This window comes from Xyrauchen texanus, chromosome 16, assembly GCF_025860055.1.
Source record: "Xyrauchen texanus isolate HMW12.3.18 chromosome 16, RBS_HiC_50CHRs, whole genome shotgun sequence".
Lineage (NCBI taxonomy): Eukaryota > Metazoa > Chordata > Actinopteri > Cypriniformes > Catostomidae > Xyrauchen > Xyrauchen texanus.
The window spans coordinates 17549881-17577549 of NC_068291.1; the positions used below are offsets into that span (position 1 = coordinate 17549881).

Genomic DNA, 27669 nt, shown 5'->3' on the forward strand with positions numbered 1-27669 from the left:
TGTGAAATTACTGATTTTAGCCAGCAGGTGGAGGCAAAATACCATTTGTGTGTGTAATATAAGCCAGTTCAGGTGACGTGAAGTGAGTCAGCATCAGACAGTGTTTACATTCATTAGCACTACATGATTGCTCGGATTAGTACTATACTACTAAAATGAGGAAATTCGGTTTTTCGGTTTCTATAATCGTGAATGACTCTTGCGGTTTCTATAATAGTGAATGACTCTTGCACACTGGCTACTGCGAAATAGGGAAGAATACCTCCGCTTGGACGGCTATTTTCCCATTGAGAAAATAGGCAAGGCAAGGCCCCAGATAGCAATAAGTCGGCGGGCCGCTGGCGGTGCTCCGGCGGCAGTAGAAGCGGCAGAATGGCGATATCGCAAACACGTTTGACGGCGCAATGCCGGCGGCAGCCGCTTTTTAAAAGCGGCAGCCGCCTTCCTACCGCCTTTGTTCCGCGGCCGGCCCGCTGGCTATCCGCCGTTCCGCCGCCGTTATATTGAAGGCGGACTGTTGGAAGCAAACGCTTTTTCCGAGCGATCTGCCACCGCTTATTGTATATATATATATATATTTATAGCGTGCAGTTTATCAAGAATAATGATTGATCAAACCAGACAATTTTCCATTTGGCGTTTTAATTCCACATTTCAAAGTACAGTAACTGTCATTGAAACAAGATGTCAGATCACTGAATTATAAATAACAGAAAAATACAAACATTATATATACACACACACACTAAAGAACATGCAGGTTTCCAATTCAATTTTGGTAAAAAAAAAACAATTTTTTTTTTAAAAACACTATTGTAACACTTACAATAATTGTTAATAATATAAAGAGGTGAGCTCTGGGATGAAAAGAATTACCAGTAAACATAAGCAATGAGGATATTTGGTACCAAATAAAGTGCAGGATACCAAATAAATTGAGGTATAACATCATATTTACATTTCTAACAATAGGTTAAGTGGTAATAATTTAGAGTAAAGCTCTGGAGTAGAATATACCATTATAACTGCAATGCTGACCTGTGGCACAAGGATTTACAAGCTATATTTAACAATAGAATAACAGTTAAGCACTGTGACGGAATGAAAGTAGAATTTTTGGTACTAGTTAATGTGCAATATCAAATATTAGGCATGAAATAGGATTTACAAACTATAATAGAATCTTTAAGCACTGACGGAATGAAATAAGCCAATACTAATGTCATGGTAAGTAGAATATTTGATACCAGATAATGTGCAAATATCAAGTATTAGATGTATAATCTAGGATTTACAAGCTATATTTAAAAATAGAATAGTTAAGCACTGTAACAATGAAATAAGCAGCAAATTGTATATGAAATAATTTAGATCTTTGATATCAAGGAATGTGCAGGATAACAGGTATAATATACATTTTGACATTCAACTTACACATGACAACAAGTGGGAATAAATATAATTAACAGCAGAAAATCTGGCTGTAGAGAACACAGCCAATCAGAATGTCTGGAGAGGTTGGGGACTGCGTGGCGTAGTGGGCTAAGAATCACCGGTTTTCCCCAACCTCCAGAATGAGGCAGTGCAAATTGGCATATCTTCAGTGATTCCTCGTGCGCCTGTATAAAAGGACAAACCATCCCATATTCATCCAAGGAGCTGCCCTCAAAGCAGGATCACGAGACAAAACAAAAAAAGGGAAAAAAAAAGCAATTTCCACAGTGAACAGTGTGGATTGGGTGAGTGTAGTCTGACACTTTTAGCAGGCTTTTTTAGGGGTCTTGATGTTACTGACTGCAGGATAAAGAAAGGGTTCCAGTTGTCAGTGATGCTGGGGTGTCAGTAGTCAGCCTAGGTTTAAGGGGTCGGCTGTGGGTCCCTCTCAGCTGTGCGGCGCCTTTTTCCACCTTCACGTTCAGATGCTCCTTTCAGGTAACGCGTAACGTTAACCTGGATCGCCTCATCAGTGGCATCCTGGGTTGCCGGGTTCTTCCGGATGGCTCCTGTAGAAAATAAAGATCTGTCATTCCATTTGAATGGCATAAGGTCATACACATCTACTTAAATATAAAAAAAAATTCAAACTTACTTTGAACAATTGTCTTCAGGAACACGTCTCTAAAACATGCTTTATCCCCTACACCAGTCCAGGTTGTATTGATGGAAAGGTGATTAGAGAAGATACTCTGAAGCATTCGCCACACGGTTGTCTTTAGGTCCCTCCCACATTTGATTGCCAAAAACCGAAGCTGAAAATACACAAAAAACATGTTACAAATGACATTTCTCTGAAGCTTCTCATAAATTTAAAATGTGACAGGCTGTGGATTCAGACTGTAGAATATGCAGTGTACGATCTTAATTTTACTTTTTAGATTACCCTATGGCGTTATAAATGAAATCGGCACACTTACAAATCGTTGCTGGAGCTCTTTATCATGCCTCAAACTGTTGTCAAGCAATGCCAAATCTTCCTGGGTGTCTAGGGGGGAGTAACAGATCCCCTGGCAGGGATAACTCTCCAACAGACACATTGGCACTGAAATGTTGCAGCATAGCATTTTGTTGTCCATGCTACGCACAAGATCGCCAAACTCCAAGACGTCGCAGCATTAGGGTTTGATCTGCACCTACAGGGGTTCCCAGAATAAAAGAATAAAGTAGTCAGTCCTGGTCCTTCAACTACTAAACTATGACATTTATATCTAGGTCTACTTCATGTACAGGTGGCCCCAGTGGGAATTAAACCAACAACCACAGGTGTTGTTTGCAAGTTGTTCCCGATTGCCCAGTGCGAGCAAATGTCTTCAACATTGTCCCAACTTGCTTCACCTGCTCTTGAAGTGAGCCGCTGTCACCTGGGAAGTAACAATATATTGATTAGCAGTACACTAAATATAATAGTAATATAATATAACCACAATTATCATACCAGTAACTTTCCCTGTAATTTCTATCCACAGTATGTTATGCATGGCATACAAGTTCATAATGAAGAACCCTTATGATAACATCAATTTCATTTTTTTTCTTTGAAGCAGAATATTTGTTTGTAAAAGGGGAGGAAAAATAAAATAATGAAATATTGGTATACAGATTTTGGTTGATATATCATACTGTACAGTGAAATGTGCTATTGTTATATCCCTACTCACCTGAAGGACGGATAGATCAGGCAAATCTCCAGTCAAACATGCAACATATTGTAATAAATCTACAATATTCAGCCTTTACCTTACACCCTCGGTTGTTGCTCTACACTTTTATTATATTAAATACTTATTTATATAGCTTGCTCACTGTATAATCATGATAGCCTAATACTTATAACACAAGATTGCATCTTAAACGAATGACTGAGTTGAAAACTTGAATAAGAACGCATTTTACACCGAGGGGACCAGCTAGGGAAACTTACCTGCCTACAATAACTGTTTTCATTTGATTTGAGTTACATTAAACATGAATAACCTTAGCCGAGTCCCCTATTAAAGTAACAAGCCTGTAACTGCGGTCTTATCAATTCTAGCTTCACCATACACGCAAACTGTGAGGTTTATCTGCTTTCCTCATGGACCTGTAGCACAATGCCCTGACAGTGACTTCACCTGTGCCCTGATCTTTATTAGAAACTGAGAGGAGAGCAAGTTAATATAATTTATATTACAATTATCACAAAAATTAACAAACAGTCTGCTTTAAAACTAAGAAAAAACAAGCTTCTATACTAACCTTACATAAAAAATGAACACGTGGCGAACTAGCTTAGCCGCTATCTGCCGGCACACCACATTAGATTAAAATACTTACCCTTGTAGTTGTGCAGATAACTCGATATGTAGAGTTTAAAGCCCTTGTCCCTCTTGCTTGGCGGAGCAAGGGACCAGGCATCAACAATGCGATGAACATCGCTGACGCGTATTTTCGGAAGATTCTGGAGACATCGAGTAAAAACAGACATTTTGGGCGACGCGCAAGTAAACCGGAAACAGATATGGCGACAGCGGAACTTCACAGTTCAGTCTTTGTAATGTGTTTTAACAATACATTTTTAACATTTATAATGCGTTTAGATTTTTTTTATTGCCTTTACAGGGACTTTAACACTTTCTTAAACATTTGTACAGGTCATAATTGCAAAACCTGTAAAAGGTAAAATAACAAAAAAAATCGAGGTTGGAAAAATGTAGACATAAACGAAATTTCTGCGCAACTGTGAAACCAGAGGATAATTTCGCTTTTTCATTGAGTTTATCCTTCACGTCAAAACAGGGATTTTCATGTTTATGACAGATATCACCATGGTTGCAAATTAATAAAAAAATTAAAGTATACCCGAGATTTTGGCCATGTTGCAGATGTCTTTCACTGTTCACTGATAGTCAGGCATTCGTGAAAAGTCTAACTTCATCAATTTATTCTGCTAAATTGTTCATACCATGAATTAAATATCTATTTTAAAACCTAATCAGAATCATAAAGATATTTATTGCCAAGTAAGTTTTACAAAAGGAATTCTTTTTGGTTTATTGGTGCATGTCTCAAATGCGCAGCAATCAAAGAAATGTAAACAATTTTCAAGTGCATAAAATAATTCAATATATTTTACAAATATTACTGTATAATCGCTTCAGAGTTTCAAAATAATTTAAATGTAATTTCCTAAACCTTACCTTATCATAGAATCAAGAGTCAAGACTCTGTTATAAACCCTAATGGCTTTGGAGCAAAAAGTAGCCAACATGGCTGGTCGATTTTGATAGTAGAAATCCTTGTATTTCAAAGCGGCTTGCCGCCAGCCGCCTGCATATCGCAAGAAATGGGAGTGACGAATTCGGCGGCAAACGTTTCATCCCCGCCAGTGGGACGCACCTATAGCCGACAGCTTAGGGACGGCGGCAAAAAGAAGCCGTGCGGATATTTTTTGCTATCTGGGGCAAGGCAAGTTTATTTATATAGCACATTTCATACACAATGGTAATTCAAAGTGCTTTACATAGAAGAGATTAAAATAAGAATAAAAAAAAATAAGAATAATTGAAACAGTTTAGAATATAATATAAAATAAAATACAGTACAAACAAAATAAGATGCAGTTTACCAAAATTACATTATCTTCAGAAAGCTGACTAACACTAAAGCATCTCTGTTTGGGAGTGGCAACAGGTGATCTGAAATGCTCCACCCCCCCTCCCCCCCAACTCCAAAGACAGATCAAGTCATGATACTAGTTCCAAAGTGAAATTTTTTAATTACTAATGGAGGCGTGGACGCATCATTTGGTTTGAACAACTTACGGCAGATTCTGATCCGTCTCATAAGAAAGTAGTTCCATGCACAAATGCGTTTGTTTATGACCATACTCAGTTTTCCTAGTTTTAAAAAATGTACATACTGTTGTATGTAAGCAATATCACACTCACAATCATGCTAAATGGCCCTAAATCAGCACTGCTGTGATTACCTATGGCCGACTCACCACAGTGCTGATGTAGGGCCATATCACACTCTTGCTCGAGATATTGCTCAAGTATATAGGGAGACATTAAATACTTTGGGAAAGTTGACATGTCTTACAGTTTTGCATGCAGTACTCTATTTAAAACATCTTTAAATAATTGTTTTAAACCATTGAAATCTTTTAAACAGCATTTTGCTATTTTTTTTATATATAGCCTAAGTATTATTCATGCAGTTTTATGACCTTCTATTTATTAAGACAACATGGAAAATTAGTAAAACCTGTGAAGGCAAAAAAGTGATTAAAATAAATTTTTACCAGCATGTGAAACATACACTTCCCCTTATACATTTATAAAAATGTAGCCTAAAATTGTGATGTTGGTTACAAAAAGCTAACGGCAATGTTATGTATCAACTACACATATTCAGTTCTCTTCAGACAAGGTGGAAAATGTATTGAAAAATGAACAATCTGTGCCCATGAATATCAAACATGATTTAATTAACATGACACCTCACCGGCCAATCAGATTAATTCAGCTTATCTCCGCCACTGTCTCACTGATCATTTCTGCAGATGAGTATCATGAAATCTCTATTGTAATCAACATTAGTATACTGAGCAACTCTGAGACTTTGTATATGAGACAAAGAGAGCGAGAGAGAGAGATTGTGTATGGACTGAATCTGCCCCCCAGCCTCGCTGGATCCCCACCATCTGCCCCAGCTGCTACCTCCCTTTAACTGCCATTCTGATTGACAATGAACCCAAAGCCCTGTGATAATTGTGGCTGCTTGGTGACTTGGGCAGGTAATGCCTTCCTTTCAGGATTTACCAAGCTCCATCTGCTCCTGTTAGTAGCTGACAGAGTTAAATCCCCTGTCCCCACCCTTCACAGAAACACTCAAGTATGCAAATGCATTTCAGAGCTTTTGGCCAACATGTTGCCAATTATAAAGGGGAGGAGGGCGGGGCCAGGCTGGAATGATGCAAGACCGGTCCCCAATTGGCCTGATGGGGTGCACGAGGGATAAACGCGACCGGTGACGACAGTTCAGGAGAGAGAGAATTACGGGCAGCTGCCCTGTATGTGTTTGTATTTGTTTGTTTTATTTATTTTAATATTATTTATGTTGTTAAGCCGGTTCTTGCCTCCTTGCCCATCCTAACCTCCTTACACTTGTGCCAAAACCCGGGAAGTAGAAGAGATGCTCATCGCAGAGTCCTCGACTCTGCCGTTCACTCAGGGGAGCATCGTTGCCATTCGCCGTGTGATGGAGTAGCCCGACCGCCCGGACGTGGTGAACGGCTGCCGTCCGTGGGGCAAGTGGGGACTGGACTCCCGGACCACCTGGAGCGATGGAGCCGCTGTCAGGGGCAGAGGAGAGCCATCCCCCAGAAATGCAGAGGGCTCGAGAGAAGACCGCCCGACCGCCTGGAGCAGTAAGGCCACTGCCAGGGGTGGAGGAGTGTCCCCACGTGACATCAGAAAAGCGAAAGTGCCTTCTGTCCACTGGGAGTCGGAGGTTTGACTCCGGTCCGCCCGGTGAGGAACGGCTGTCGTCCACCTGAGAGTGTGGAGGGCTGATTGGGGACCACGCAACGGCACATCAGAGAACCGGTGAGTGAGCTTCTCTCTCTCCTCTCTCGCTCTCTCTGTTGCACCGGGTTGGCCTTTTCCTCGCCTATTTGTTTTTTCTCCTCCTGTCTCCTCCCAGGTCGAGGAAAGCAGGGATGACCAGGCGGCAGACAGGACACAAGGCACGCCCCTCCCCAGAGTAAGATGGTGGGGTATATCATGCCGGGGGCTCCCCGGCCTGAGGCAACGGCGGGAGGAGTGTAGAGCGGAGGAGGGCGTGGCCGGGCTGGAATGATGCACGCCCTGTTCCCAATCGGCCTGATGGGGTGCATGAGGAATAAATGCAGCCAGTGACGACAGTTCAGGAGAGAGAGAGAATTACGGACAGCTGCCCTGTATGTGTTTGTCTTTTTATTTAATAAAATTGTTAAGCCGGTTCTCGCTTCCTCCTTGCCCACCCTCACCAATGCACATTCAAGCTGAACATAATAACATACATTCTTGTGTTACTGTGCTGGTAACGAACCTCAGTACCTAAGGGGGTGATAGTTCCCTTTCGATTCAGTTCACTCGAAATTGCTGTGAGGAGTCCTTCTTAGACGACTTTGTTGAAACACTTATTCAATCACTTTGATTGGCAATGGTGTCTGACCCCACCCCTTCAGGCGTGTATTTGGCTTATATATGTGGCAACTCTGTCACCATTTCTTCAGATTTTTCTTCTCTCGAGATTGCAAACTTCGTCTTCATCTTGTAAAATTTTATGCTTCGCCATCGACATACACTTACAGCAGACAGAACTTCTCAGCAAGATGCGAACAGGACAACTCGTCGCCTGTTCTTAGCATGTGTACCGAGAGGCTTTCCGCTCCCCTGTGTGTTCCGGTGAAGTGTTCTCCTCATTGCAGTTGAAGACACTCTCTGTGAACGGGTTCTTCGCTTCAGACGCTCATCGTTGATAAACGTGGTGCTTCAGCGAATCTCCTACATGCTTCCCACAATGCTCCAGCTGGTGTTACTGTATCCTATATATATATATATATATATATATATATATATATATATATATATATATATAATATTAACTAATGAGCCACTTTTGTGATACGTGTCTTATTAAAAATTTTATTCCGCAAGTGTTTCCTATGTGAATGGCATATCCAGCCTCCTGATGAGCAAGAGAGCTTTGTTCACTACCTGGCTGCTCCCACGCATAAGCAGCTCTCATGGAGACAGATTGTCCTCACTGCGAGGGCATGAATCTCCAGACGTTGCGCTGTAGGATCGGAGGGAAGATCCAGCCTCTTGTGCCCTCCGACCCACCTCTTGTGTGTTAAGTCCCAAGGGACAAAATGAGGAGGCACGGCAGGGCAGCGAGGTTAAGCGGGAAGATTTAGAGAAGGATCTCATGCCAGCGCAAGCCCTGCGAGCTCCGCCGAACTTCATGGGTTGACATGCCCAGCCCCATGAAGAGGAGAACAGATGAAGAACAGAGCTCGCCGCTATTCATGGCCCAACTTAACAGTTCCCTTTAAAAAAAGCTTCACTAGGATGCTGCGCTGAAAAGTGCTTTGGGAACAATCCTAGTTGTGACCGAGCTGTGAATATGTGTGTAACACGTCAGTGAACATTGACCGGAATTTATAGCCTCGGCTGATGAAATCATTAGATGCACCTGTAGCCAGGCTATATATGGATGCGTCACCAGAGTGTCGTCAGATCCCCTTTTTTCAGAGCGATTCTGTGTGTGTGTGTTTCACAAGCCTGTCAAAACTTTCTTTCCTCTGCTAGGAGTTAGAATTTGGTTAGGCAGTGCACAGTGAACCTTTTCTTTTTTCCAGAAAATATTTATATATATTTAGAAAAAGAGAGAATGACTGAAATCCAGGGCAAACGATGCATGTTCCCCTGTACTCGCTCTATGTGGTTACTCGTGCGGTGGCCAGACTCCAGTTGGACTGGCCACACCAAAAAGAGACCCCCCAAGCCCTCCAAGTTAGGGGATACTAATCTAGTAATCTGGGCTAGGGAACGCCTAATCAGTCCCTTCCCTTCTTTGATAACCTCCATGAAGAGCTTTCTCGCTCATGGAGGAACCCCTATTCTTCCCATGTTCACGTATCCTTGACGTCATTATATTCGACTATCGTGGGTGCTGAGGCACGGGGATATTCAGTGATGCTGCAGGTCGAAGAGATGCTTTCAGGCTTTCTCTCGCCGGGCTCGGCATCGTTACTCAAAAATCCCTCTCTCCCCTCAAAGCCTTGTAGAACAACCTCCACTTTAGTGGGAAGGGCTTATCAATCAGCAGGTCAGGCTGGTGCTGCTCTGCACACTATGGCTGTATTACAGGCGTACCAGGCTGACCTGCTGGACGACCTGAGTGTGGGTGCCGAGCTCGACGAGCGAGCTTTTTCTGAGCTTCGCCGAGCCACAGATATTTCTCTACGTGCGACCAAGCAAACAGCCCGTGCTATTTGCCGGTCTATGTCTGCCTTGGTCACCACGGAGAGGCACCTTTAGCTCAACCTTTCGGGCATAAAGTACAAGGACAAAGTTTTCCTCATTGATGCCCCGGTTTCACCCACTGGCCTATTCGGAGACGCCATGACCACGGTTATCTCCAGGTTCCAGGAGGCGAAAAGCCATGAGGAAGCCTTCGGGCAGTTCCTCCCTTGCCACACTCAGGGGGTGGGTCCTTCGGCCCCCCAGACCCGCCTCGGCCCTGTTAGAAGGGAGGCTCAAAAGCAAAGCGTGGCGAGTCGTGCTCCTCCTCCCAGGGATTGGGGACAGTCTCATCACCCTCGGCAGCCCCCAAAGCAAGACCTCAGGACCATAATTTCTAAAAAGAGAAAACCCTGATGGTCTTGCACCTAGATTTAGGGGGTAGCTCCCCTCGGGATGGGGCGCATGCTCCACTTCACCCCTCTCGGTACCCCCGCAAAGCCTCTCCATTCCCGCCACCTCTTGGTGTTTCGTGGTGGCAGAGGCTCCCATCAAGAGTTGGGTGTTTTCGCTGCTCCCTGCATTTATTCAGGACGTGGAACACTCGACACCCCCTCAACAGGAAGTGTTAAAAATTGTATACCCATCTCAGAGATCCTGGCAGCGTAGAAAATTCTGCCAGATATATACATTTTTTTGTGGGTCTTAAGGACAGTAGGAAAGGGTGTTTCAACGGCGTGGTTCTCACTACCGTAAACTGGATTTGTCATGTCTACTGTGAAAAGCAAAAAAAAATGGCCTTAAAGGGGCCATAGAACATGTTCCCCTTCCAAAGAGAGAGTTAGGTTATTACACCAAGTACTTCCTGGTTCCCATGGTGGGTGAGGGTTGGTGTCTGGCTTAGATCTTAAAGCTTGAACTGCCCAGTCTGGGTGTTCAAGTCCTAGATGCTACCTATCAAGACGATCGTGTCTCAAGCCCAACGTCTCGTTTGGCTGGTCACCATCGATCTTATTACGCACTTCTTTACTTCTTCATTTAGAAGTTCTGCCACAACACAGGAAGTTCCCGAGGTTCGCTTTCGGGGGCGAAGTCTTCCAGTATCAGGTTCTTCCATTCGGCCTAGCCCTTTTTACCCGCACATTCACAAATGCATGATGCAGCGCCGGCTCCAACTCCGGGGCATCCGCATTCTGAATTACATAGACGACTGGTTGATCTTAGCGCAGTTCCAGGAACTGGCAGTTCAGCACAAGGATATCATCTTAGTTCATCTGGTTTCTCTGGGGTTTAGGCTCAACGGCAAGAAAAGCATCCTCTCTCCCACTCAGAACACTGTCTATCAGTGTTCAATACAAAGCAGTATTTTTTTATTTTTTTATTTGCAAGCATGGATCAGTACCAACTGTTCGTGTTCCAGCTAAAGTTACCATTGTCTCTGATTGTATTCACGGAGACCAGAGCAATGTCGTTATTTTTAGCTTACTGTCTGCATAATTCATAACCGCACCTTTATTATGTACAATACAGTTAGGTGATTGTTTTTTTATCTGTACCACAAGGGATGTTGGTTGCCAGACTGACTCACCTCAGCTGTGTCCCAGATAGCAATAAGTCGGTGGTCCGCTGGCGGTGCGCCGGCGGCAGTAAAAGCGGCAGAATGGCGATATCGCAAACACGTTTGACGGCGGTCCGCCGGCAGCAGCCGCTTTTTAAAAGCGGCAGCCACCTTCCTACCGCCTTCATTCCGCGGACGGCCCACTGGCCAGCCGCCGCTCCGCCGCCGTTATATCGAAGGCGGACCGTCGGAGGCAAACGCTTTTTTCGAGCGATCTGCCGCCGCTTATTGTATATATATATATAGCATGCAGTTTATCAAGAATAATGATTGATCAAACCAGACAAATTTCCATTTGCCGTTTTAATTCCACATTTAAAAGTACAGTAACTGTCATTGAAACAAGATGTCAGATCACTGAAATATAAATAACAGAAAAAATACAAACATTATATATATACACACACACACACACACACACAAAAGAACATGCAGGTTTCCAATTTCTTTTTTTTTTAAAAAACACTATTGTAACACAATAATTGTTAATAATATAAAGAGGTCAGCTCTGGGATGAAAATAATTACCAGTAAACATAAGCAATGAGGATATTTGGTACCAAAGAAAGTGCAGGATACCAAATAAATTGAGGTATAACATCATATTTACAAGTCATTTCTAACAATAGGTTAAGTGGTAATAATTTAGAGTAAAGCTCTGGAGTAGAATATACCATTATAACTGCAATGCTGACCTGTGGCACAAGGATGTACAAGCTATATTTAACAATAGAATAACAGTTAAGCACTGTGACGGAATGAAAGTAGAATTTTTGGTACTAGTTAATGTGCAATATGAAGTATCAGAGGTATGAAATAGGATTTACAAACTATAATAGAATTGTTAAGCACTGACGGAATGAAATAAGCCAATACTAAAGTCACGGTAAGTAGAATATTTGATACCAGATAATGTGCAAATATCAAGTATTAGATGTATAATCTAGGATTTACAAGCTATATTTAGAAATAGAATAGTTACGCACTGTAACAATGAAATAAGCAGCAAATTGTATATGAAATAATTGAGATCTTTGGTATCAAGGAATGTGCAGGATAACAGATATAATATACATTTTGACATTCAACTTACACATGACAACAAGTGGGAATAAATATAATTAACAGCAGAAAATCTGGCTGTAGAGAACACAGCCAATCAGAATGTCTGGAGAGGTTGGGGACTGTGTGGCGTAGTGGGCTAAGAATCACCGGTTTTCCCCGACCTCCAGAATGAGGCAGTGCAAATTGGCATATCTTCAGTGATTCCTTGTGCGCCTGTATAAAAGGACAAACCGTCCCATATTCATCCAAGGAGCTGCCCTCAAAGCAGGATCACGAGACAAAAAAAAATAAATAAAAAAAAATAAAAAAGAGCAATTTCCACAGTGAACAGTGTGGATTGGGTGAGTGTAAACTGACACTTTTAGCAGGCTTTTTTAGGGGTCTTGATGTTACTGACTGCAGGATAAAGAAAGGGTTCCAGTTGTTAGTGATGCTGGGGTGTCAGTAGTCAGCCTAGGTTTAAGGGATCGGCTGTGGGTCCCTCTCAGCTGTGCGGCGCCTTTTTCCACCTTCATGTTCAGATGCTCCTTTCAGGTAACGCGTAACATTAACCTGGATCGCCTCATCAGTGGCATCCTGGGTTGACGGGTTCTTCCGGATGGCTCCTGTAGAAAATAAAGATCTGTCATTCCATTTGAATGGCATAAGGTCATACACATGTACTTAAATATAAAAAAAATATCCAACTTACTTTGAACAATGGTCTTCAGGAACATGTCTCTAAAACATGCTTTATCCCCTACACCAGTCCAGGTTGTATTGATGGAAAGGTGATTAGAGAAGATACTCTGAAGCATTCACACACGGTTGTCTTTAGGTCCCTCCCACATTTGATTGCCAAAAACCGAAGCTGAAAATACAAAAAAAACATGTTACAAATTACATTTCTCTGTATTTAAATTTAAAATGTGACAGGCTGTGGATTCAGACTGTAGAATATGCAGTGTACGATCTTAATTTTACTTTTTAGATTACCCTATACCGTTATAAACGAAATCGGCACACTTACAAATCGTTGCTGGAGCTCTTTATCCTGCCTCAAACTGTTGTCAAGCAACGCCAAATCTTCCTGGGTGTCTAGGGGGGAGTAACAGATCCCCTGGCAGGGATAACTCTCCAACAGACACATTGGCACTGAAACGTTGCAGCATAGCATTTTGTCGTCCATGCTACGCACAACATCGCCAAACTCCAAGACGTCGCAGCATTAGGGTTTGATCTGCACCTACAGGGGTTCCCAGAATAAAAGAATAAAGTAGTCAGTCCTGGTCCTTCAACTACTAAACTATGACATTTATATCTAGGTCTACTACATGTACAGGTGGCCCCAGTGGGAATTAAACCAACAACCACAGGTGTTGTTTGCAAGTTGTACCCGATTGCCCAGTGCGAGCAAATGTCTTCAACATTGTCCCAACTTGCTTCACCTGCTCTTGAAGTGAGCCGCTGTCATCTGGGAAGTAACAATATATTGATTAGCAATACACTAAATATATAGTAATATAATATAACCACAATTATCATACCAGTAACTTTCCCTGTAATTTCTATCCACAGTATGTTATGCATGGCATACAAGTTCATAATGAAGAACCCTTATGATAACATCAATTTCATTTTTTTTCTTTGAAGCAGAATATTTGTTTGTAAAAGGGAGGAAAAAGAAAATAAAGAAATATTGGTATACAGATTTTGGTTGATATATCATACTGTACAGTGAAATGTGCTATTGTTATATCCCTACTCACCTGAAGGACGGATAGATCAGGCAAATCTCCAGTCAGGCCTTTGTAGAGTGTGTGCTCCTGCATATCCACAGGTATTTTAATTCAAACATGCAACATATTGTAATAAATCTACAATATTCAGCCTTTACCTTACACCCTCGGTTGTTGCTCTACACTTTTATTATATTAAATACTTATTTATATAGCTTGCTCACTGTATAATCATGATAGCCTAATACTTATAACACAAGATTGCATCTTAAACGAATGACTGAGTTGAAAACTTGAATAAGAACGCATTTTACACAGAGGGACCAGCTAGGGAAACTTACCTGCCTACAATAACTGTTTTCATTTGAGTTACATTAATCATGAATAACCTTAGCCGAGTCCCCAGGAACATCGGGCTATTAAAGTAACAAGCCTATAACTGCAGTCTTATTAATTCTAGCTTCACCATACACTCAAACTGTGAGGTTTATCTGCTTTCCTTATGGACCTGCTTTCCTTATGGACCTGAAGCACAATGCCCTGACAGTGACTTCACCGGTGTCCTGATCTTTATTAGAAACTGAGAGGAGACCAAGTTAATATAATTGATATCACAATTATCACAAAAATTAACAAACAGTCTGCTTTAAAACTAAGAAAAAACAAGCTTCTATACTAACGTTACATTAAAAATGAACACGTGGCAAACTAGCTTAGCCGCTATATGCCGGCACACCACATTAGATTAAAATACTTACCCTTGTAGTTGTGCAGATAACTCGATATGTAGAGTTTAAAGCCCTTGTCCCTCTTGCTTGTCGGAGCAGGGGATCAGGCATCAACAATGCGATGAACATCGCTGACGCGTATTTTCAGAAGATTCTGGAGACATCGAGTAAAAACAGACATTTTGGGCGACGCGCAAGTAAACCGGAAACAGATATGGCGACAGCGGAACTTCACTGTTCAGTTTTTGTCATGTGTTTTAGCAATACATTTTTAACATTTATAATGCGTTTAGATTTTTTTTATTGCCTTTACAGGGACTTTAACACTTTCTTAAACATTTGTACAGGTCATAATTGCAAAACCTGTAAAAGGTAAAATAACAAAAAAAATCGAGGTTGGAAAAAATGTAGACATAAACGAAATTTCTGCGCAACTGTGAAACTAGAGGATAATTTCGCTTTTTCATTGAGTTTATCCTTCACGTCAAAACAGGGATTTTCATGTTTATGATAGATATCACCATGGCTGCAAATTAATAAAACAAATTAAAGTATACCCGATATTTTGGCCATGTTGCAGATGTCTTTCACTGTTCACTGATAGTCAGGCATTCGTGAAAAGTCTAACTTCATCAATTTATTCTGCTAAATTGTTCATACCATGAATTAAATATCTATTTTAAAACCTAATCAGAATCATAAAGATATTTATTGCCAAGTAAGTTTTACAAAAGAAATTCTTTTTTGGTTTATTGGTGCATGTCTCAAATGCGCAGCAATCAAAGAAATGTAAACAATTTTCAAGTGCATAAAATAATTCAATATATTTTACAAATATTACTGTATAATCGCTTCAGAGTTTCAAAGTAATTTAAATGTCATTTCCTAAACCTTACCTTATCATGGAATCAAGAGTCAAGCCTCCGTTATAAACCCTAATGGCTTTGGAGCAAAAAATAATAATAGCCAACATGGCTGGTCGATTTTGAGAGTAGAAATCCTTGCATTGCGGCTTGCCGCCAGCCGCCCGCCGTCGATCAGCCGGAGGCAAACGCCAGAGAAAATGAAGCGGATGGCCCGCATGTCACAAGAAATGGGAGTGACGAATTCGGCGGCAAACGCTTCATCCCCGCCAGTGGGACACACCTATAGCCGACAGCTTAGGGACGGCAGCAAAAAGAAGCCGTGCGGATATTTTTTTCTATCTGGGAAATGGGCGTGACGAATTCGGCGGCAAACGCTTCATCCCCGCCAGTGGGACGCATCTATAGCCGACAGCTTAGGGACGGCGGCAAAAAGAAGCCGTGCGGATATTTTTTGCTATCTGGGGTAGTGTCAATTAAACATTCCGAAACATCCTGGTTCATTCTCACTGTTGTGACTTTTGCTGTAGTATATGTAGTATGCTGTAGAGACTGTCATAGGTGAGTCTCTTCTTTTTATATAAAATATTTTTGGCAGTTTCTGTGAAACTTCTGTTAAATAAACATTAAGCTAGCAATACTATGTACATTTTGAACTAAATATCAATCATTTGTTTTGCCAATTTGAAGTAATTTTAGGCAGAGAGCAGATTTATTTATTTTTTTACCTGTTCACAAGCTGTAAAGACACAGCCCTCTTCCTGAAAGCGGGCGGGTAGCAGAAGCTCATTTGCATTTAAAGAGACACACCCAAAATGCATGTTTTTGATTCCACCCAAAAAGAGACATTTACAACATGGTATAATAAATTATCCATGGGGTATTTTGAGCTGAAACTTCACAGACACATTATGGGGACACCTGAGACGAATATTACATCTTGTAAAAAGGGGCATAATAGGTCCCCTTTAAAACTGAAAAAAGCATTATGTCTGTTTTTCCTTTTTTTAAATTTGTATTATCCTCTCATTCAGTGAGAGCAAAATTTGCCTTATCCTGAACACATTAATTTGCACACAAGAGCCACATACTTGTGCTGATAATAATCATTAGAAATAATGAACAAACAGATTTTTTGATGTTCAGGATTGAGAACAATGTAGAACCAAACACTGTCAGGATATATGCATAGGAAAGTTCAATGACAATTTACAATCTTTTTACAAGCACTAGAGAGCAATAGAATGGAGAATAAAAGCACATTTTCGTATGTATTTTCTTTGAAGGTTTGGTTTTCATTATTGTGCCTCTTGTGAAAAAAGGTTGTGCATATGAGCTGATATAACTTCTGTAACAGCTTTTAAGTCTGTAGTTTTGACTGCACCCAGCAGCTAAGCAATTTGCATAAATATTTGAGTGAATAAGATGCAATAAAATGTGCTCACCCAAAAGTCTCTGGTTCTTGTTTTGGAGAAGAGTGAAACTGAACTATGCCCAGACAAGCTTAAACAACTGGACCATGGATAGTTTGACGTGAGCCGATGCTGTTGCATGTGTCAAGTGTTGTTAAACTTTAGTGTTGCATGTGTCAAGGGTTGTTTAACACCGCTTTAGTTTTGCTCAGAGAGCGTTCGGATGTTTATCATGATTTTATCAAAATCATTTGGAAGGTCAGATAAAAGTAATTGGTGGGCCACTTTAAATCACTGACTTGCATTAAATAAAGACATTTATAGTTCCGGGAGACTCTGAGAAGTCATGGTATGCAAGAAAAACTGCCGGTACTCTCTTAAGTAAATTATAGAAGTGCAAGTGTACTGCCCCACTTCAAGCACTGAGTGGAACACAGCCTCATCTGTAATTGGGAATAATGCTGAAGCTGTTAGTTTAACTCCATTTCTCAGTTATAGTGTAGCAGTAATCTTGAGTGATCATGAAGTGAGGGACAATTCCAGGTGACTTAAAAGAAACTCGTGCACTAACTGGCAACAAACAGTTTGTGGTCTTTTATCACAACCTGCTAGCTCAAATGTATAATGTAACTTGGATGAATGAAAATCTAACATCTAGCTGCTCTTGCACATCTGCACTGCTCTTGCAATTTAGTTTGGAACACCACAAACACAAGCTGAGTGATTCAATCAGTAAAGCATCCCAGTGCTGATGGTCTGAGCTATCAGCACTCTTGGAACACCCTTCTGTCCAATCAGATTCGAGGACCGAAACTAACTGTTGTATAATAGGATACATATTCTACATTGTATAATTAACATTGTAATAAGTGAAACTGAGACAGCTGAAGTAACAGACAGAAGCTCACTACTGCCACAGAAGCCCATATCAAGCTTATTTCTCCATTGCCATGAACATGTAAATTTTTGTCTCAAATGTCAATTTTACTTTGCCAAAATAGAGCGATCTTAGCCATGTTTTTGCTAATTATAGACAGCATATTACCATCTGTTGAGAGCAGATATCATTTTGGGTAAAAAATAATAAAATAATATGTAGGTTTACTATCATTAGTATACATAGATAATATTCTGCAGTAATTTTTCTTTTAATGAGTCTATGCATCTTGCATGAGTTTTGATGGCAAACATAAAACCAAATAAAAACTAAATACAACAAATCTGCAACATACTGTAACAGACCTGATAAGCTGAAGGCTGGGAAGAAAACTGGTCATAAACAGAAAAAAAAAATAAATAATCTGGTTTGCAAGTAAATCTGAAAAAGTGTATAGGCTACTTTTAGTTTTCACAAATAGCTGAGTTACTGTTTGTGGAATGTTTCATGACAAAATACTTCAAAGTGTAAATGCTGAAATTAGTCTGTTGTACTACATATAATGAAAGTGAATTCATAATCAAAGCCAGTTATGCTTGTTCAGAAGAGGTATGCACTTAGAACCTAATGTTCAACAAACCATTATGTACTGTATATTAAAAGTCTATTTATATTTACAAAATTAGCTCTCTGCATTAGAATCAGCTCATTAAACCTAACTACCACATGAGATCAGAGATCAAGGCTTGGAAAGGAAGGAACAGCATCCGTATGAGGTGGAAGTAAATTACAGTAGAATGTTGAATAATAGTATGCTGACTGTAAACACCTCAGTCAGGGGTTATACTAATTTAAAATGGTTGTTAAAAATACCCCAACATTGTTTTGTAGAGTGTAGTATCTCATAACTCTATATGCACACACTTTTTCAGTTCTGCCCACAAATTATCTATTGGATTGAGGTCAGGGACTTGTGATGTCCAATACCTTGACTTTGTTGTCCTTAAGCCATTTTGCCACAACTTTAGAGGTATGACTGTGTCATTGTCCATTTGGAAGACCCATTTGCAACTGAGTTTTAACTTCCTAGCTGATGTCTTGAGATGTTGCTTTCAATATATCCACATCATTTTACTTATGATGCCATCTATTTTGTGAAGTGCACCAGTCCCTCCTGCAGCAAAGCACCCCCACAACATGATGCTGCCACCCCAATGCTTCACGGTTGGGATTGTGTTCTTCGGCTTGCAAGCCTCACTCTTTTTCCTCCAAATATAATGATGGAATTTATGGCCAAACAGTTAAATTTTTGTTTCAACAGACCAGAGGACATTTCTCCAAAAAGTAAGGTCTTTGTCCTCATGTGCACTTGCAAACTGTAGTCTGGATTTTTTGTGGCAGTTTTGGAGCAGTGGTTCTCCCTTGCTGAGCCGCCTTTCAGGTTATTTCGATATAGGGCTCGTTTTAGTGTGGATATAGATACTTGTCTACCTGTTTCCTCCAGCATCTTCACAAGGTCCTTTGTTACTCTGGGATTGATTTGGACTTTTCACACCAAACTACATTCATCTCTAGGAGACAGAATGTGTCTCCTTCCAGAGCGGTATGATGGTTGCGTGGTCTCATGCATAGGCGGAGGGGGAGGGGGAGGGGGGGATCCCCTTATCTGAGGGTTGTCCCCTTATCTGAGGGTTGTCCCCCCCTAAAATATCATTAAAATATGTGTATTGTAAATTATATAATGATCTATTCTTAAAATAATTGTTTAAGAAATAAAATAATACAAATGCAAATGGGGCAACAAAAAAAAACCCTTGGTGTCCCCTTCAAAAATTGCTCTTGAGAATTGTTATGTTTATTGTCCCCCCCACCCCCAACATTTTGATGAAATTTTTGCCCCTGGTCTCATGGTGTTTATACTTGCATACTGTTGTTTGTACAGATGAACATGGTACCTTAAGGCATTTGGAAATTGCTCCCAATGATAAACTAGACTTGTGGAGTTCCACAGTTTTTTTTCTGAGGTCTTGGCTGATTTATTTAGCAAAGAGGCACTAAGTTTGAAGGTAGGCCTTAAAATACATCCACAGGAACACCTCCAATTGACTCCAATTAGCCTATCAGAAGCTAAATTAGGCATGACATAATTTTCTGGAATTTTCCAAGCTGCTTAATGGCACAGTTAACTTTGTGTATGTAAACATCTGACCAACTGGAACTGTGATTTATTCAATTAAAAGTGAAACAATCTGTCTAAACAATTGTTGGAAAATGTACTCATGTCATGCACAAAGTAGTTTCCCTAAACAACTTGCCAAAACTCTTATAAGTTTTAATAATTTAGTGCATGTAAACTTCTGACTTCAACTGTAAGTAGTAGTTAGCTTCACTACAATTTACTAGCAAACATTTACTTCATTGAAGTTATTTAAGGAGTCAGTATATTTTTAAATAAATAACTTCATATAACATAATTTGAGAAAAAACTAAACATTTCACTACCAAAAAAATATGTAAATGTAGTGTGATAATGTAAAAAAAGAACGCATCAGTTCTGTAGAGGGAATCTGATCAATGTGAGTGAAGTGGAGTCATTTGTATTACAGGTTCCTTTAACTGAATCATTTGAACTATTTCAATCTTACTTTTAATCTAACTTTATATGTGTGAGAGGACATTCTAGTAGAATTTGATATCACCTCAGGCTGCAAATGTGACAAAAACTATCACAAAGGAAATTGACATGTTGCTAACGAAAGTTCATGCACCCTGAAATCAACCCCATTCTTTTGAATTACAGAGAAGCACCATACCTCATCATATATTTTTGCTTAAATTCCAGTGAAATCACCTTTCCCTTTAATGATACTGATTGTGTATTGTGCGAGCAGCCTCCAAAACATGGGTTGTGGTCCCATGAAAACCAGGAAGTAATTGCATTAACATTTACAATGGTGAGCGTGATTTTCATTTCCACTCTAAAATAATTTTTTTACACCATTTACACTTTGATTTAGAGTTGGTTTTTGGGTAAGTGTGTAGTGTTGATAAAATGCATGCTTGTTGACTGTAATAAATCCTTTAAAACTACAAATAATCTCTTTAGGCACCACTCTGTGGACTTTTCACCCAGAAACTAGATCACACATTTGCCCATATGTTCAAAAACACTTGCAGCTTCATCATTTTGGGCAGTGTTTTTTTTTTTTTTTTTTCGGTAAGCACAGACCGATCTCAGCAGCAGCTCTTTCTATCTGCAGTTGCAGAATTCATACTGTGATCAGTTTGCAAAAAATAGGGGCGTAGATACATTACTGCTTGTTGTAAAAAGTAGTTCCCCTTCTGTCACTCACTCGACATTGTGTCGAAGGAAGTGACACAAGGGGTCTTCCTGGGATGCCAAACGTACCTCTGAACCTGAGAAATGGCCAAGGTCAAGTTGGCAGACAGAATTTGCATGCCCCGCCCCGACATACGGGTATAAAGGGAAGCGGGGCAGCGAGTGCCATTCGGAATTTTTCTTTGGAGCTGAATGGTTGTGCAACAGCAAGCTGAGTTCACCACTCACCTCTACTGGCGATAAGTACTGCTGTTGGATCTACGGCACGTTTCCTGCTGGCGTTTTCTCTCTCTCTGCAAGCTGTGTAGTATAGGCCCCTGGGCGCTTCGACAGAGCTTTCATTGCCTGAAAGAGTGTTTCTCCTCCCAAAAAGAGTTTATTTCCTCTAAAAGAGTTTGAGTTCCCAATCATAAAAGAGCAATACACAGCAGGCGTTGAACGTCCTTTTCAGGACGTGTCTTTTTAAAGATGTCTTTCCGCCTCTGTGTAGTTCCTGGATGTGGTTGATTTATTTCCACTTCTGACGGTCATAAAAGCTGCCTTGCGTGCCTGGACTGCGATCACACACAGGCAGTGTTTTATGAATGGTTCATGTTCTCAGTGCGAGAACATAGCCATGGCAACATTGCGGTCGTGGCTTTATTTTCTCACGAGAGAAAGCTACTTCAGCCGCCCCCCACGTTGTTCCTTCTTTTCACAGGATTGAGGACGACCCGGCTGGTGATGAAGGCAATTTGGGGATAACGAAGGGCTCGGTTTTGCCAGATAAATCCCCACGAACCACCTGCCCTTGGCACACTTGCTTGCTTCCATCCGAGATTAGGATGAGTGTGGCTCGCCTCGCAGCCAGCCGGCATTCTCCCTTGAGCACCCGGGATTGGATGACGACATCGCCGCTGCATCGGAGAGCGTCACAGCAAGCGTCTGATGCTGATGACTGGTCTGGGCTGCCGCCTTCAGGTCTGCTCGCCAGGTCTGAGGCTGACTATGAGATGTCCGCTATGCTTTCCAGGGCTGTTATGCTTTCCAGGGCCGCCTGGCTGCGGCACCCACATTCTCAATAAAGAGCAAAGTCTACAGCGCCACCGGACAGGCCACCTCCGCCCTGCATGCCATGGCTCTCCTACAAGTTCACCAAGCCAAGGCACTCAAAGATCTGCACCTGGGTAGCTCCGACTCCGAAGTGCTGCAGGAACAGCGCTCTGCCACCGACCTCGCTCTCAGAGCCACGAAGGTCACAGCACAGGCACTCGGGCAGTCGATGGCCACCCTCGTGGTCCAGGAGCATCACCTCTGGCTGAACATGCTCGAGATGCACGACGTTGACAAGGCATGCTTTCTCAACGCCCCCATATCCCAGCTTGGCCTCTTTGGTGACACCGTCGGTGACTTTGCCCAGCAGTTTTTGGTGGTGAAGAAGCAGATGGCACATCTTGCCGCAGCGCCGCCAAACCAGCACGCCCCGCCTGCTCGCCTGCAGCTAAACAACAGGCAGCTCCTCCTCAACCCGGGCCCAGCTCTCAGCCCCAGCGTCGAGCACCTCGCAGGTGGCGTACGCCCACTGACAGGACCAGGGAAGCTCCAAAGCGCTCCTGAGACGGGTGACCTAGGCAGTCAGATGTTCGCTCCGGAGCTGGTACCAAGACCACTCCATCCCCAGATGGAGGGCCGGGAGGAGAATCCTTGTTTCATTTGCCGCACCACCTTCGGACTGCGGCACCCACATTCTCAATAAAGAGCAATTTCCTCACTCCCTGGGTCATCCAGCCAGTACGCGCCGTTCTCACGGCACCCCCGCCCCAAAACTCTACAGTCCCGGCTCCCCGGACGCAGTTCCCTCGCCTCCGGCCCCGCGACTGCTCAGCCCAGGCAAGCCAGCGCTGACGAGTTTGGGGGCATTGGGGAGGGCCACGTGCAGCATTTTCAAAAGAATCACAAAGTGAAATTTGATTTCTGTAAGACATCAAATACAAATGTCTTTTTTATGCGCCGATCACTGCTGCTGTAAGACCAATATTTGCTTTTACCTTATTCCGCTTTCTAAATAATTAGCCATTTTTAATTTTCTGTGAGCTTGTTTGTGTGAATAAACCAATATTATATCTTCGATGCCCAGAACAAAATATACAGTCCAGCAGAACAAGCATGGTAAACAAATCATCGGAAAAATATGTTAACGAATGTTAAAATGTTTTATACAAATGTTTTATATCATCGCAAAGAGGAGGCACTCTGCTTCCTGATGACACCTAGATTTAGCTTCTAGTCCACTCAGAGGCCAAGATATTCTAAGAAAAATGGGGGGTGTTGCATGAACTGAAAATTAGACTAAATGCCTATGGACAACCACATCTGTGAGGCCTGAAATGCATTAGAGTTCCACCTTCATTTCAGATCTGCATTTTCTGATAGAACGTGATAGACAAACAAATATCTTTGTTTGTACTTGCTGACATCTAGTGGAATAAAATAAGACTTTTTGATGGAAGATAAAGAAAACAGAACCAGAATTACTTGCTTCTAAAGTTAGGACAAAAAAAAACATTTTAGTTTTTTTTTTTTTTTTTTTTTAATTAGTTCACAGCGTGTGTGAAAGGTGAGCTTTTAGGCAGCAGCCCAAAAATGCATCAGAATTTAAGGGGATAACCGTCCACATCCTCATTTACAAAAATGAGTGGCCTGGAAAAAAATGGCCTGGCTATTCTGAAAAAAATCATATTTTGTGTTAACTAAATATTTTATTGTGATATTTACTTTAACAACCAAAAGGGATTACAATTATTATTTTAAGGGAGTGTGAGAAATTATATAGTACTATTAATATTTTCATAATTCAGAACAAAGTTCACAGAACGGCCTCTTTTTCATTATGACTTTTCTTGATTGCTTTATTAATTCTAAGACTTCTCTAAGTTTGGGTTTATTCAGCAAAGTACTGGCAAGAGAAGCCAACTCAACCAACTCAACTGTTGAGCATGAATGTCTAATAGGAAAGAAGACAACAGATGCCCTTATTCAAGTTGGGCTTACTTTCTTGTCTAATGTAAAGCAGTCAGCTTGGCCCCATAATACAGAAAAACAGCATGCTATTGGGAAACCTTGTATATTTTCTTTTATATGTGTGATATTTAAAGGAATCAATTACCCAAAAATGTACTCACCCTCATGCCATCTCAAACTTGATTTAATTACTTTCTTCTATGGAACACAAACAAAGATTTTTGAAGGATGCATAATGAGTTTTGTCCATCCAATGTAGGTAGATGGGGTTCAAAACTTTCAAGCTCCAACTATATGGGCTATACAACCGTAGAATGGAATGAATTATTGCTTTATAAATAGAAAATTTTTGAGTGAACTACCCCTTTAACAGAGTCAAATAAAAGTAGTAAATCAAGCACTATGAAAAACTAGAATAAGCAATATTTAAAAACTGGTTAATTGAGCAATATTTACTAAAGTTTTATAACTGTTTGTATTGTGTCAAGGTCCAATTTGGACAGTTTTTTAATGTTATGTTGAGATTATGCTCATATTATGTTGAATTAGTTGAGGATGCTGACATTCTGTCTTACTGGTGTAGTGCATTTTTATATATTTGACCACATCAATTCACAAGTTCACAAGGGGTTGCTGTTTATTGATGTAAACCGTTAAACCATGTCCTATGATATGTCTCGCTCCATCTTACTGTTTCAGTAGGAAACAGAAAACTGCCTTCCTCAAGCTATTTCATGGGATCTTTCATACTTTAACATACACTAAATAAGAAACAGAAACATCAACAAAACATTAGATTCAGATTAATTTGTGCCATTGATGCAATAAGATACTGTATGTGGGTAAAATTATATTTGAATTCTCAGTGATAACCAGCAACAAACAACTCAGTGTGGGATACGTTCTAGATCGTTTTTGGAATTTGCCATCTCTCATGTTGCCCTTTAGGGTTATATCACAAAGGTTAGAAATTGCAATGCATTGTAAGAGCTTTATTAGCATATGTTTTAGAGATTTGTCATTAGCCTGCTATTTGACGGTCAGGAGACCTTGACACACTGCACTGAGGCCCTCATTCATCATAAAAACACTACAGGAATACAGGCATTCAAAAGGCCTTTGTTTCCTCATTAATATTCATATGCTTGTTTGCATTGTTTTCCCGCTTCAGCTCTCTTACTTTCTTTACTGCTCTTACACTTATTGTCTCTATGTCACTTTTCTGTGAATATGAGTTGAAAGCTCTTTATTTCATGATGTTGACCTTTGGAAAATCTCTCGAGTAGGATTTTCCTTATCACGATTAGCTGCTGCAAAGATTTAAAGTGTTGCACAATTTCAATGTAGTCTGATATGAGCATTCTCTCTACATTGGACCTCAGATTGAAATTCTGAGGTCCAAGAAAGCTAGCATCTGAAGATCAAACAAACATCTCATTATTGAGTCTGCTAACTAAAGAGTTTAAATCTTTAAAACTGTAAGCTAATTTTTCTGTGTGTTGTTCAGATCAGGCTCTCAGCTCTTCAGACAGCCAATCAGCTATTACTCACCCATCTGTTCAGTTTACGGATTTTAATTGTTTGACGGTTCTTGTTTATGCCATGTCATTTGCAATTGCACCTGACCATGCTGGAAGGCAATCTAAGTGGTACTCAATGAGTGAGCTGTTTTTGTGAATTCACCAAAATAGACAATGGACTACAGCAGGAGTTTTTGGATGAATATAGGTGAAGTGGCACACTTTCTAATTATTTGTCATTATTGTTTTAAAATATCATACCAAATGGCTTAGCCCCTCACACAAAACCATTTTACATATCTCCACTACACTGTAAAGCAGACAAATAATAAGATATTTATTATACATCAAATACTTAAAGGAAGAGTTCATCCAAAAATGAAAATTCTGATATTATTTACTCACCCGCATGTTGTTCCAAACACATACAACATTATTTCATCTGCAGAACACAAAATAATATATTTGCAAAGAATGTTGCAATTGCTGATTTCCTAGCAGTTCATAGCGACTCACTTTAAAGCTTAAAAAAGCATCTAAAAGTGACATTGTGCAACTCGTGCATAAAATTCTTAGTCTTCCGAAGTTTTGTATGATGAAAAGACCAAAAATTAAGCCATGATTTTCTCTCATATAAATTTTAATGATATTGCTATTGATGTGTCACCATATTTTATTGATATGGGTTTGGAACAACTGTAATGAGTAATGACAGAATTTTTTGGGTCCCCTTTACCAGATTTGCCTGTATTCATCCTATGTGCCATGACACTATAGTTTGTCATTGGCTTGCAACAACTGGACACGTGGTTACATAAAATCAGAACCTTCCCCATTTGTGCCAAACATTTACTTATTATAGACTTTATTATTCTTGCCTGCTGATCCAAATCTGCACAATGTTATCACATTATGAACTTCCCCCCACTAAGTAAATCGTTATTATTGAATTTTCATTACAATGCAATGAAAAACAGAACTTATTTCTCATTTACACTTCAGAGACACCCTCGCTCATTTTAATTGGAACACTGCAGGAGCATTTGTGATGCCTTCTTTTGTCAGTTTCCTGATGTACTAACCGAAAACAAATGTCTTTCCCTGTTGCCCTCAAGCAGGAGATCATGCTCTGCATGTTTTGCCCTCTCAACCTTCGTTGTTTACCAAGAACACAAACCAAACTGAAGCTTGCAGAGAAAGTCCATGCAAAGATCAAAGACAACGCAATCAATAAGATATATAACATAACAAATAATGCCGTGGGTAGCTCATTAATCCTAACACAGCCTTATTACTCTGTCTGCAGGTTTGTCCTGCCAGGTCACTTTGCTGTGTTTATTGAAATTCAGCACACTGAAGCCAAAACATTGAAAGATCACACTTCAGCAGTATTGCTAGTACAACTGAGGGTCAGCCAAAGTGATCTGAAAGTTAAGGGGGTTCCTTTGGATTGGTTTTGTTTTATGTTGTTGCTCTCTGAAGGCTGATGCACACTGCCCCCAACTTCAACATTTCAAATATTCTATAGATGGCTGTTGGAGTTAGAATGCTGTGAATCTTTTTAAACATTGGTCATTGTCACATTGGTCAAACAAACAAACGTCTAGGTTACGTATGTAACCTCCGTTCCCTGATGGAGGGAATGAGACGTTGTGTCAGAGAAGCGACACTAGGGGTCTCTCTTGAGCGCCGATATTCACCTCTGAACTATGAAAAAAGGCCAATGAGAGTTGGCAACCAGTATTTGCATGTCCCGCCTCCGGACATAAGGGTATTTAAGCGGCGCAAATACGGGAGTTCATTCAGGATTGTTCTGAGGAGCCGGAAATGGTCCGGCCACAACAGTGGCTCGGCTCAGCGACGTGGCAGGGGAGACACAACGTCTCGTTCCCTCCATCAGGGAACGGAGGTTACATACGTAACCTAGACGTTCCCCTTCTGTCGCTCTCTCCACGTTGTGTCAGAGAAGCGACACTAGGGGTCCACTTATAAACGCGCCATGCGCTGAGCCGTGTACGTGAACTGCTGATACAGGAGCGAG

The 27669-nt window shown here is 40.9% G+C and overlaps 1 long non-coding RNA gene across 2 annotated transcripts; it reads right to left on the bottom strand.

Annotated features, from left to right (window-relative positions):
• Nucleotides 1–2137: 2137 nt before the first annotated feature.
• Nucleotides 2138–14191, bottom strand: LOC127657063 (uncharacterized). Of its 2 annotated transcripts, none has more exons than XR_007972237.1 (4): nt 13919–14191; nt 13546–13623; nt 13180–13395; nt 2138–2249 (listed from the first exon to the last, which is right to left on the bottom strand). It is a non-coding gene; the product is annotated as an uncharacterized LOC127657063 (long non-coding RNA). The 2 variants fall into 2 exon arrangements; XR_007972238.1 differs by lacking the exon at nt 2138–2249 and adding an exon at nt 12977–13020.
• Nucleotides 14192–27669: the final 13478 nt, after the last annotated feature.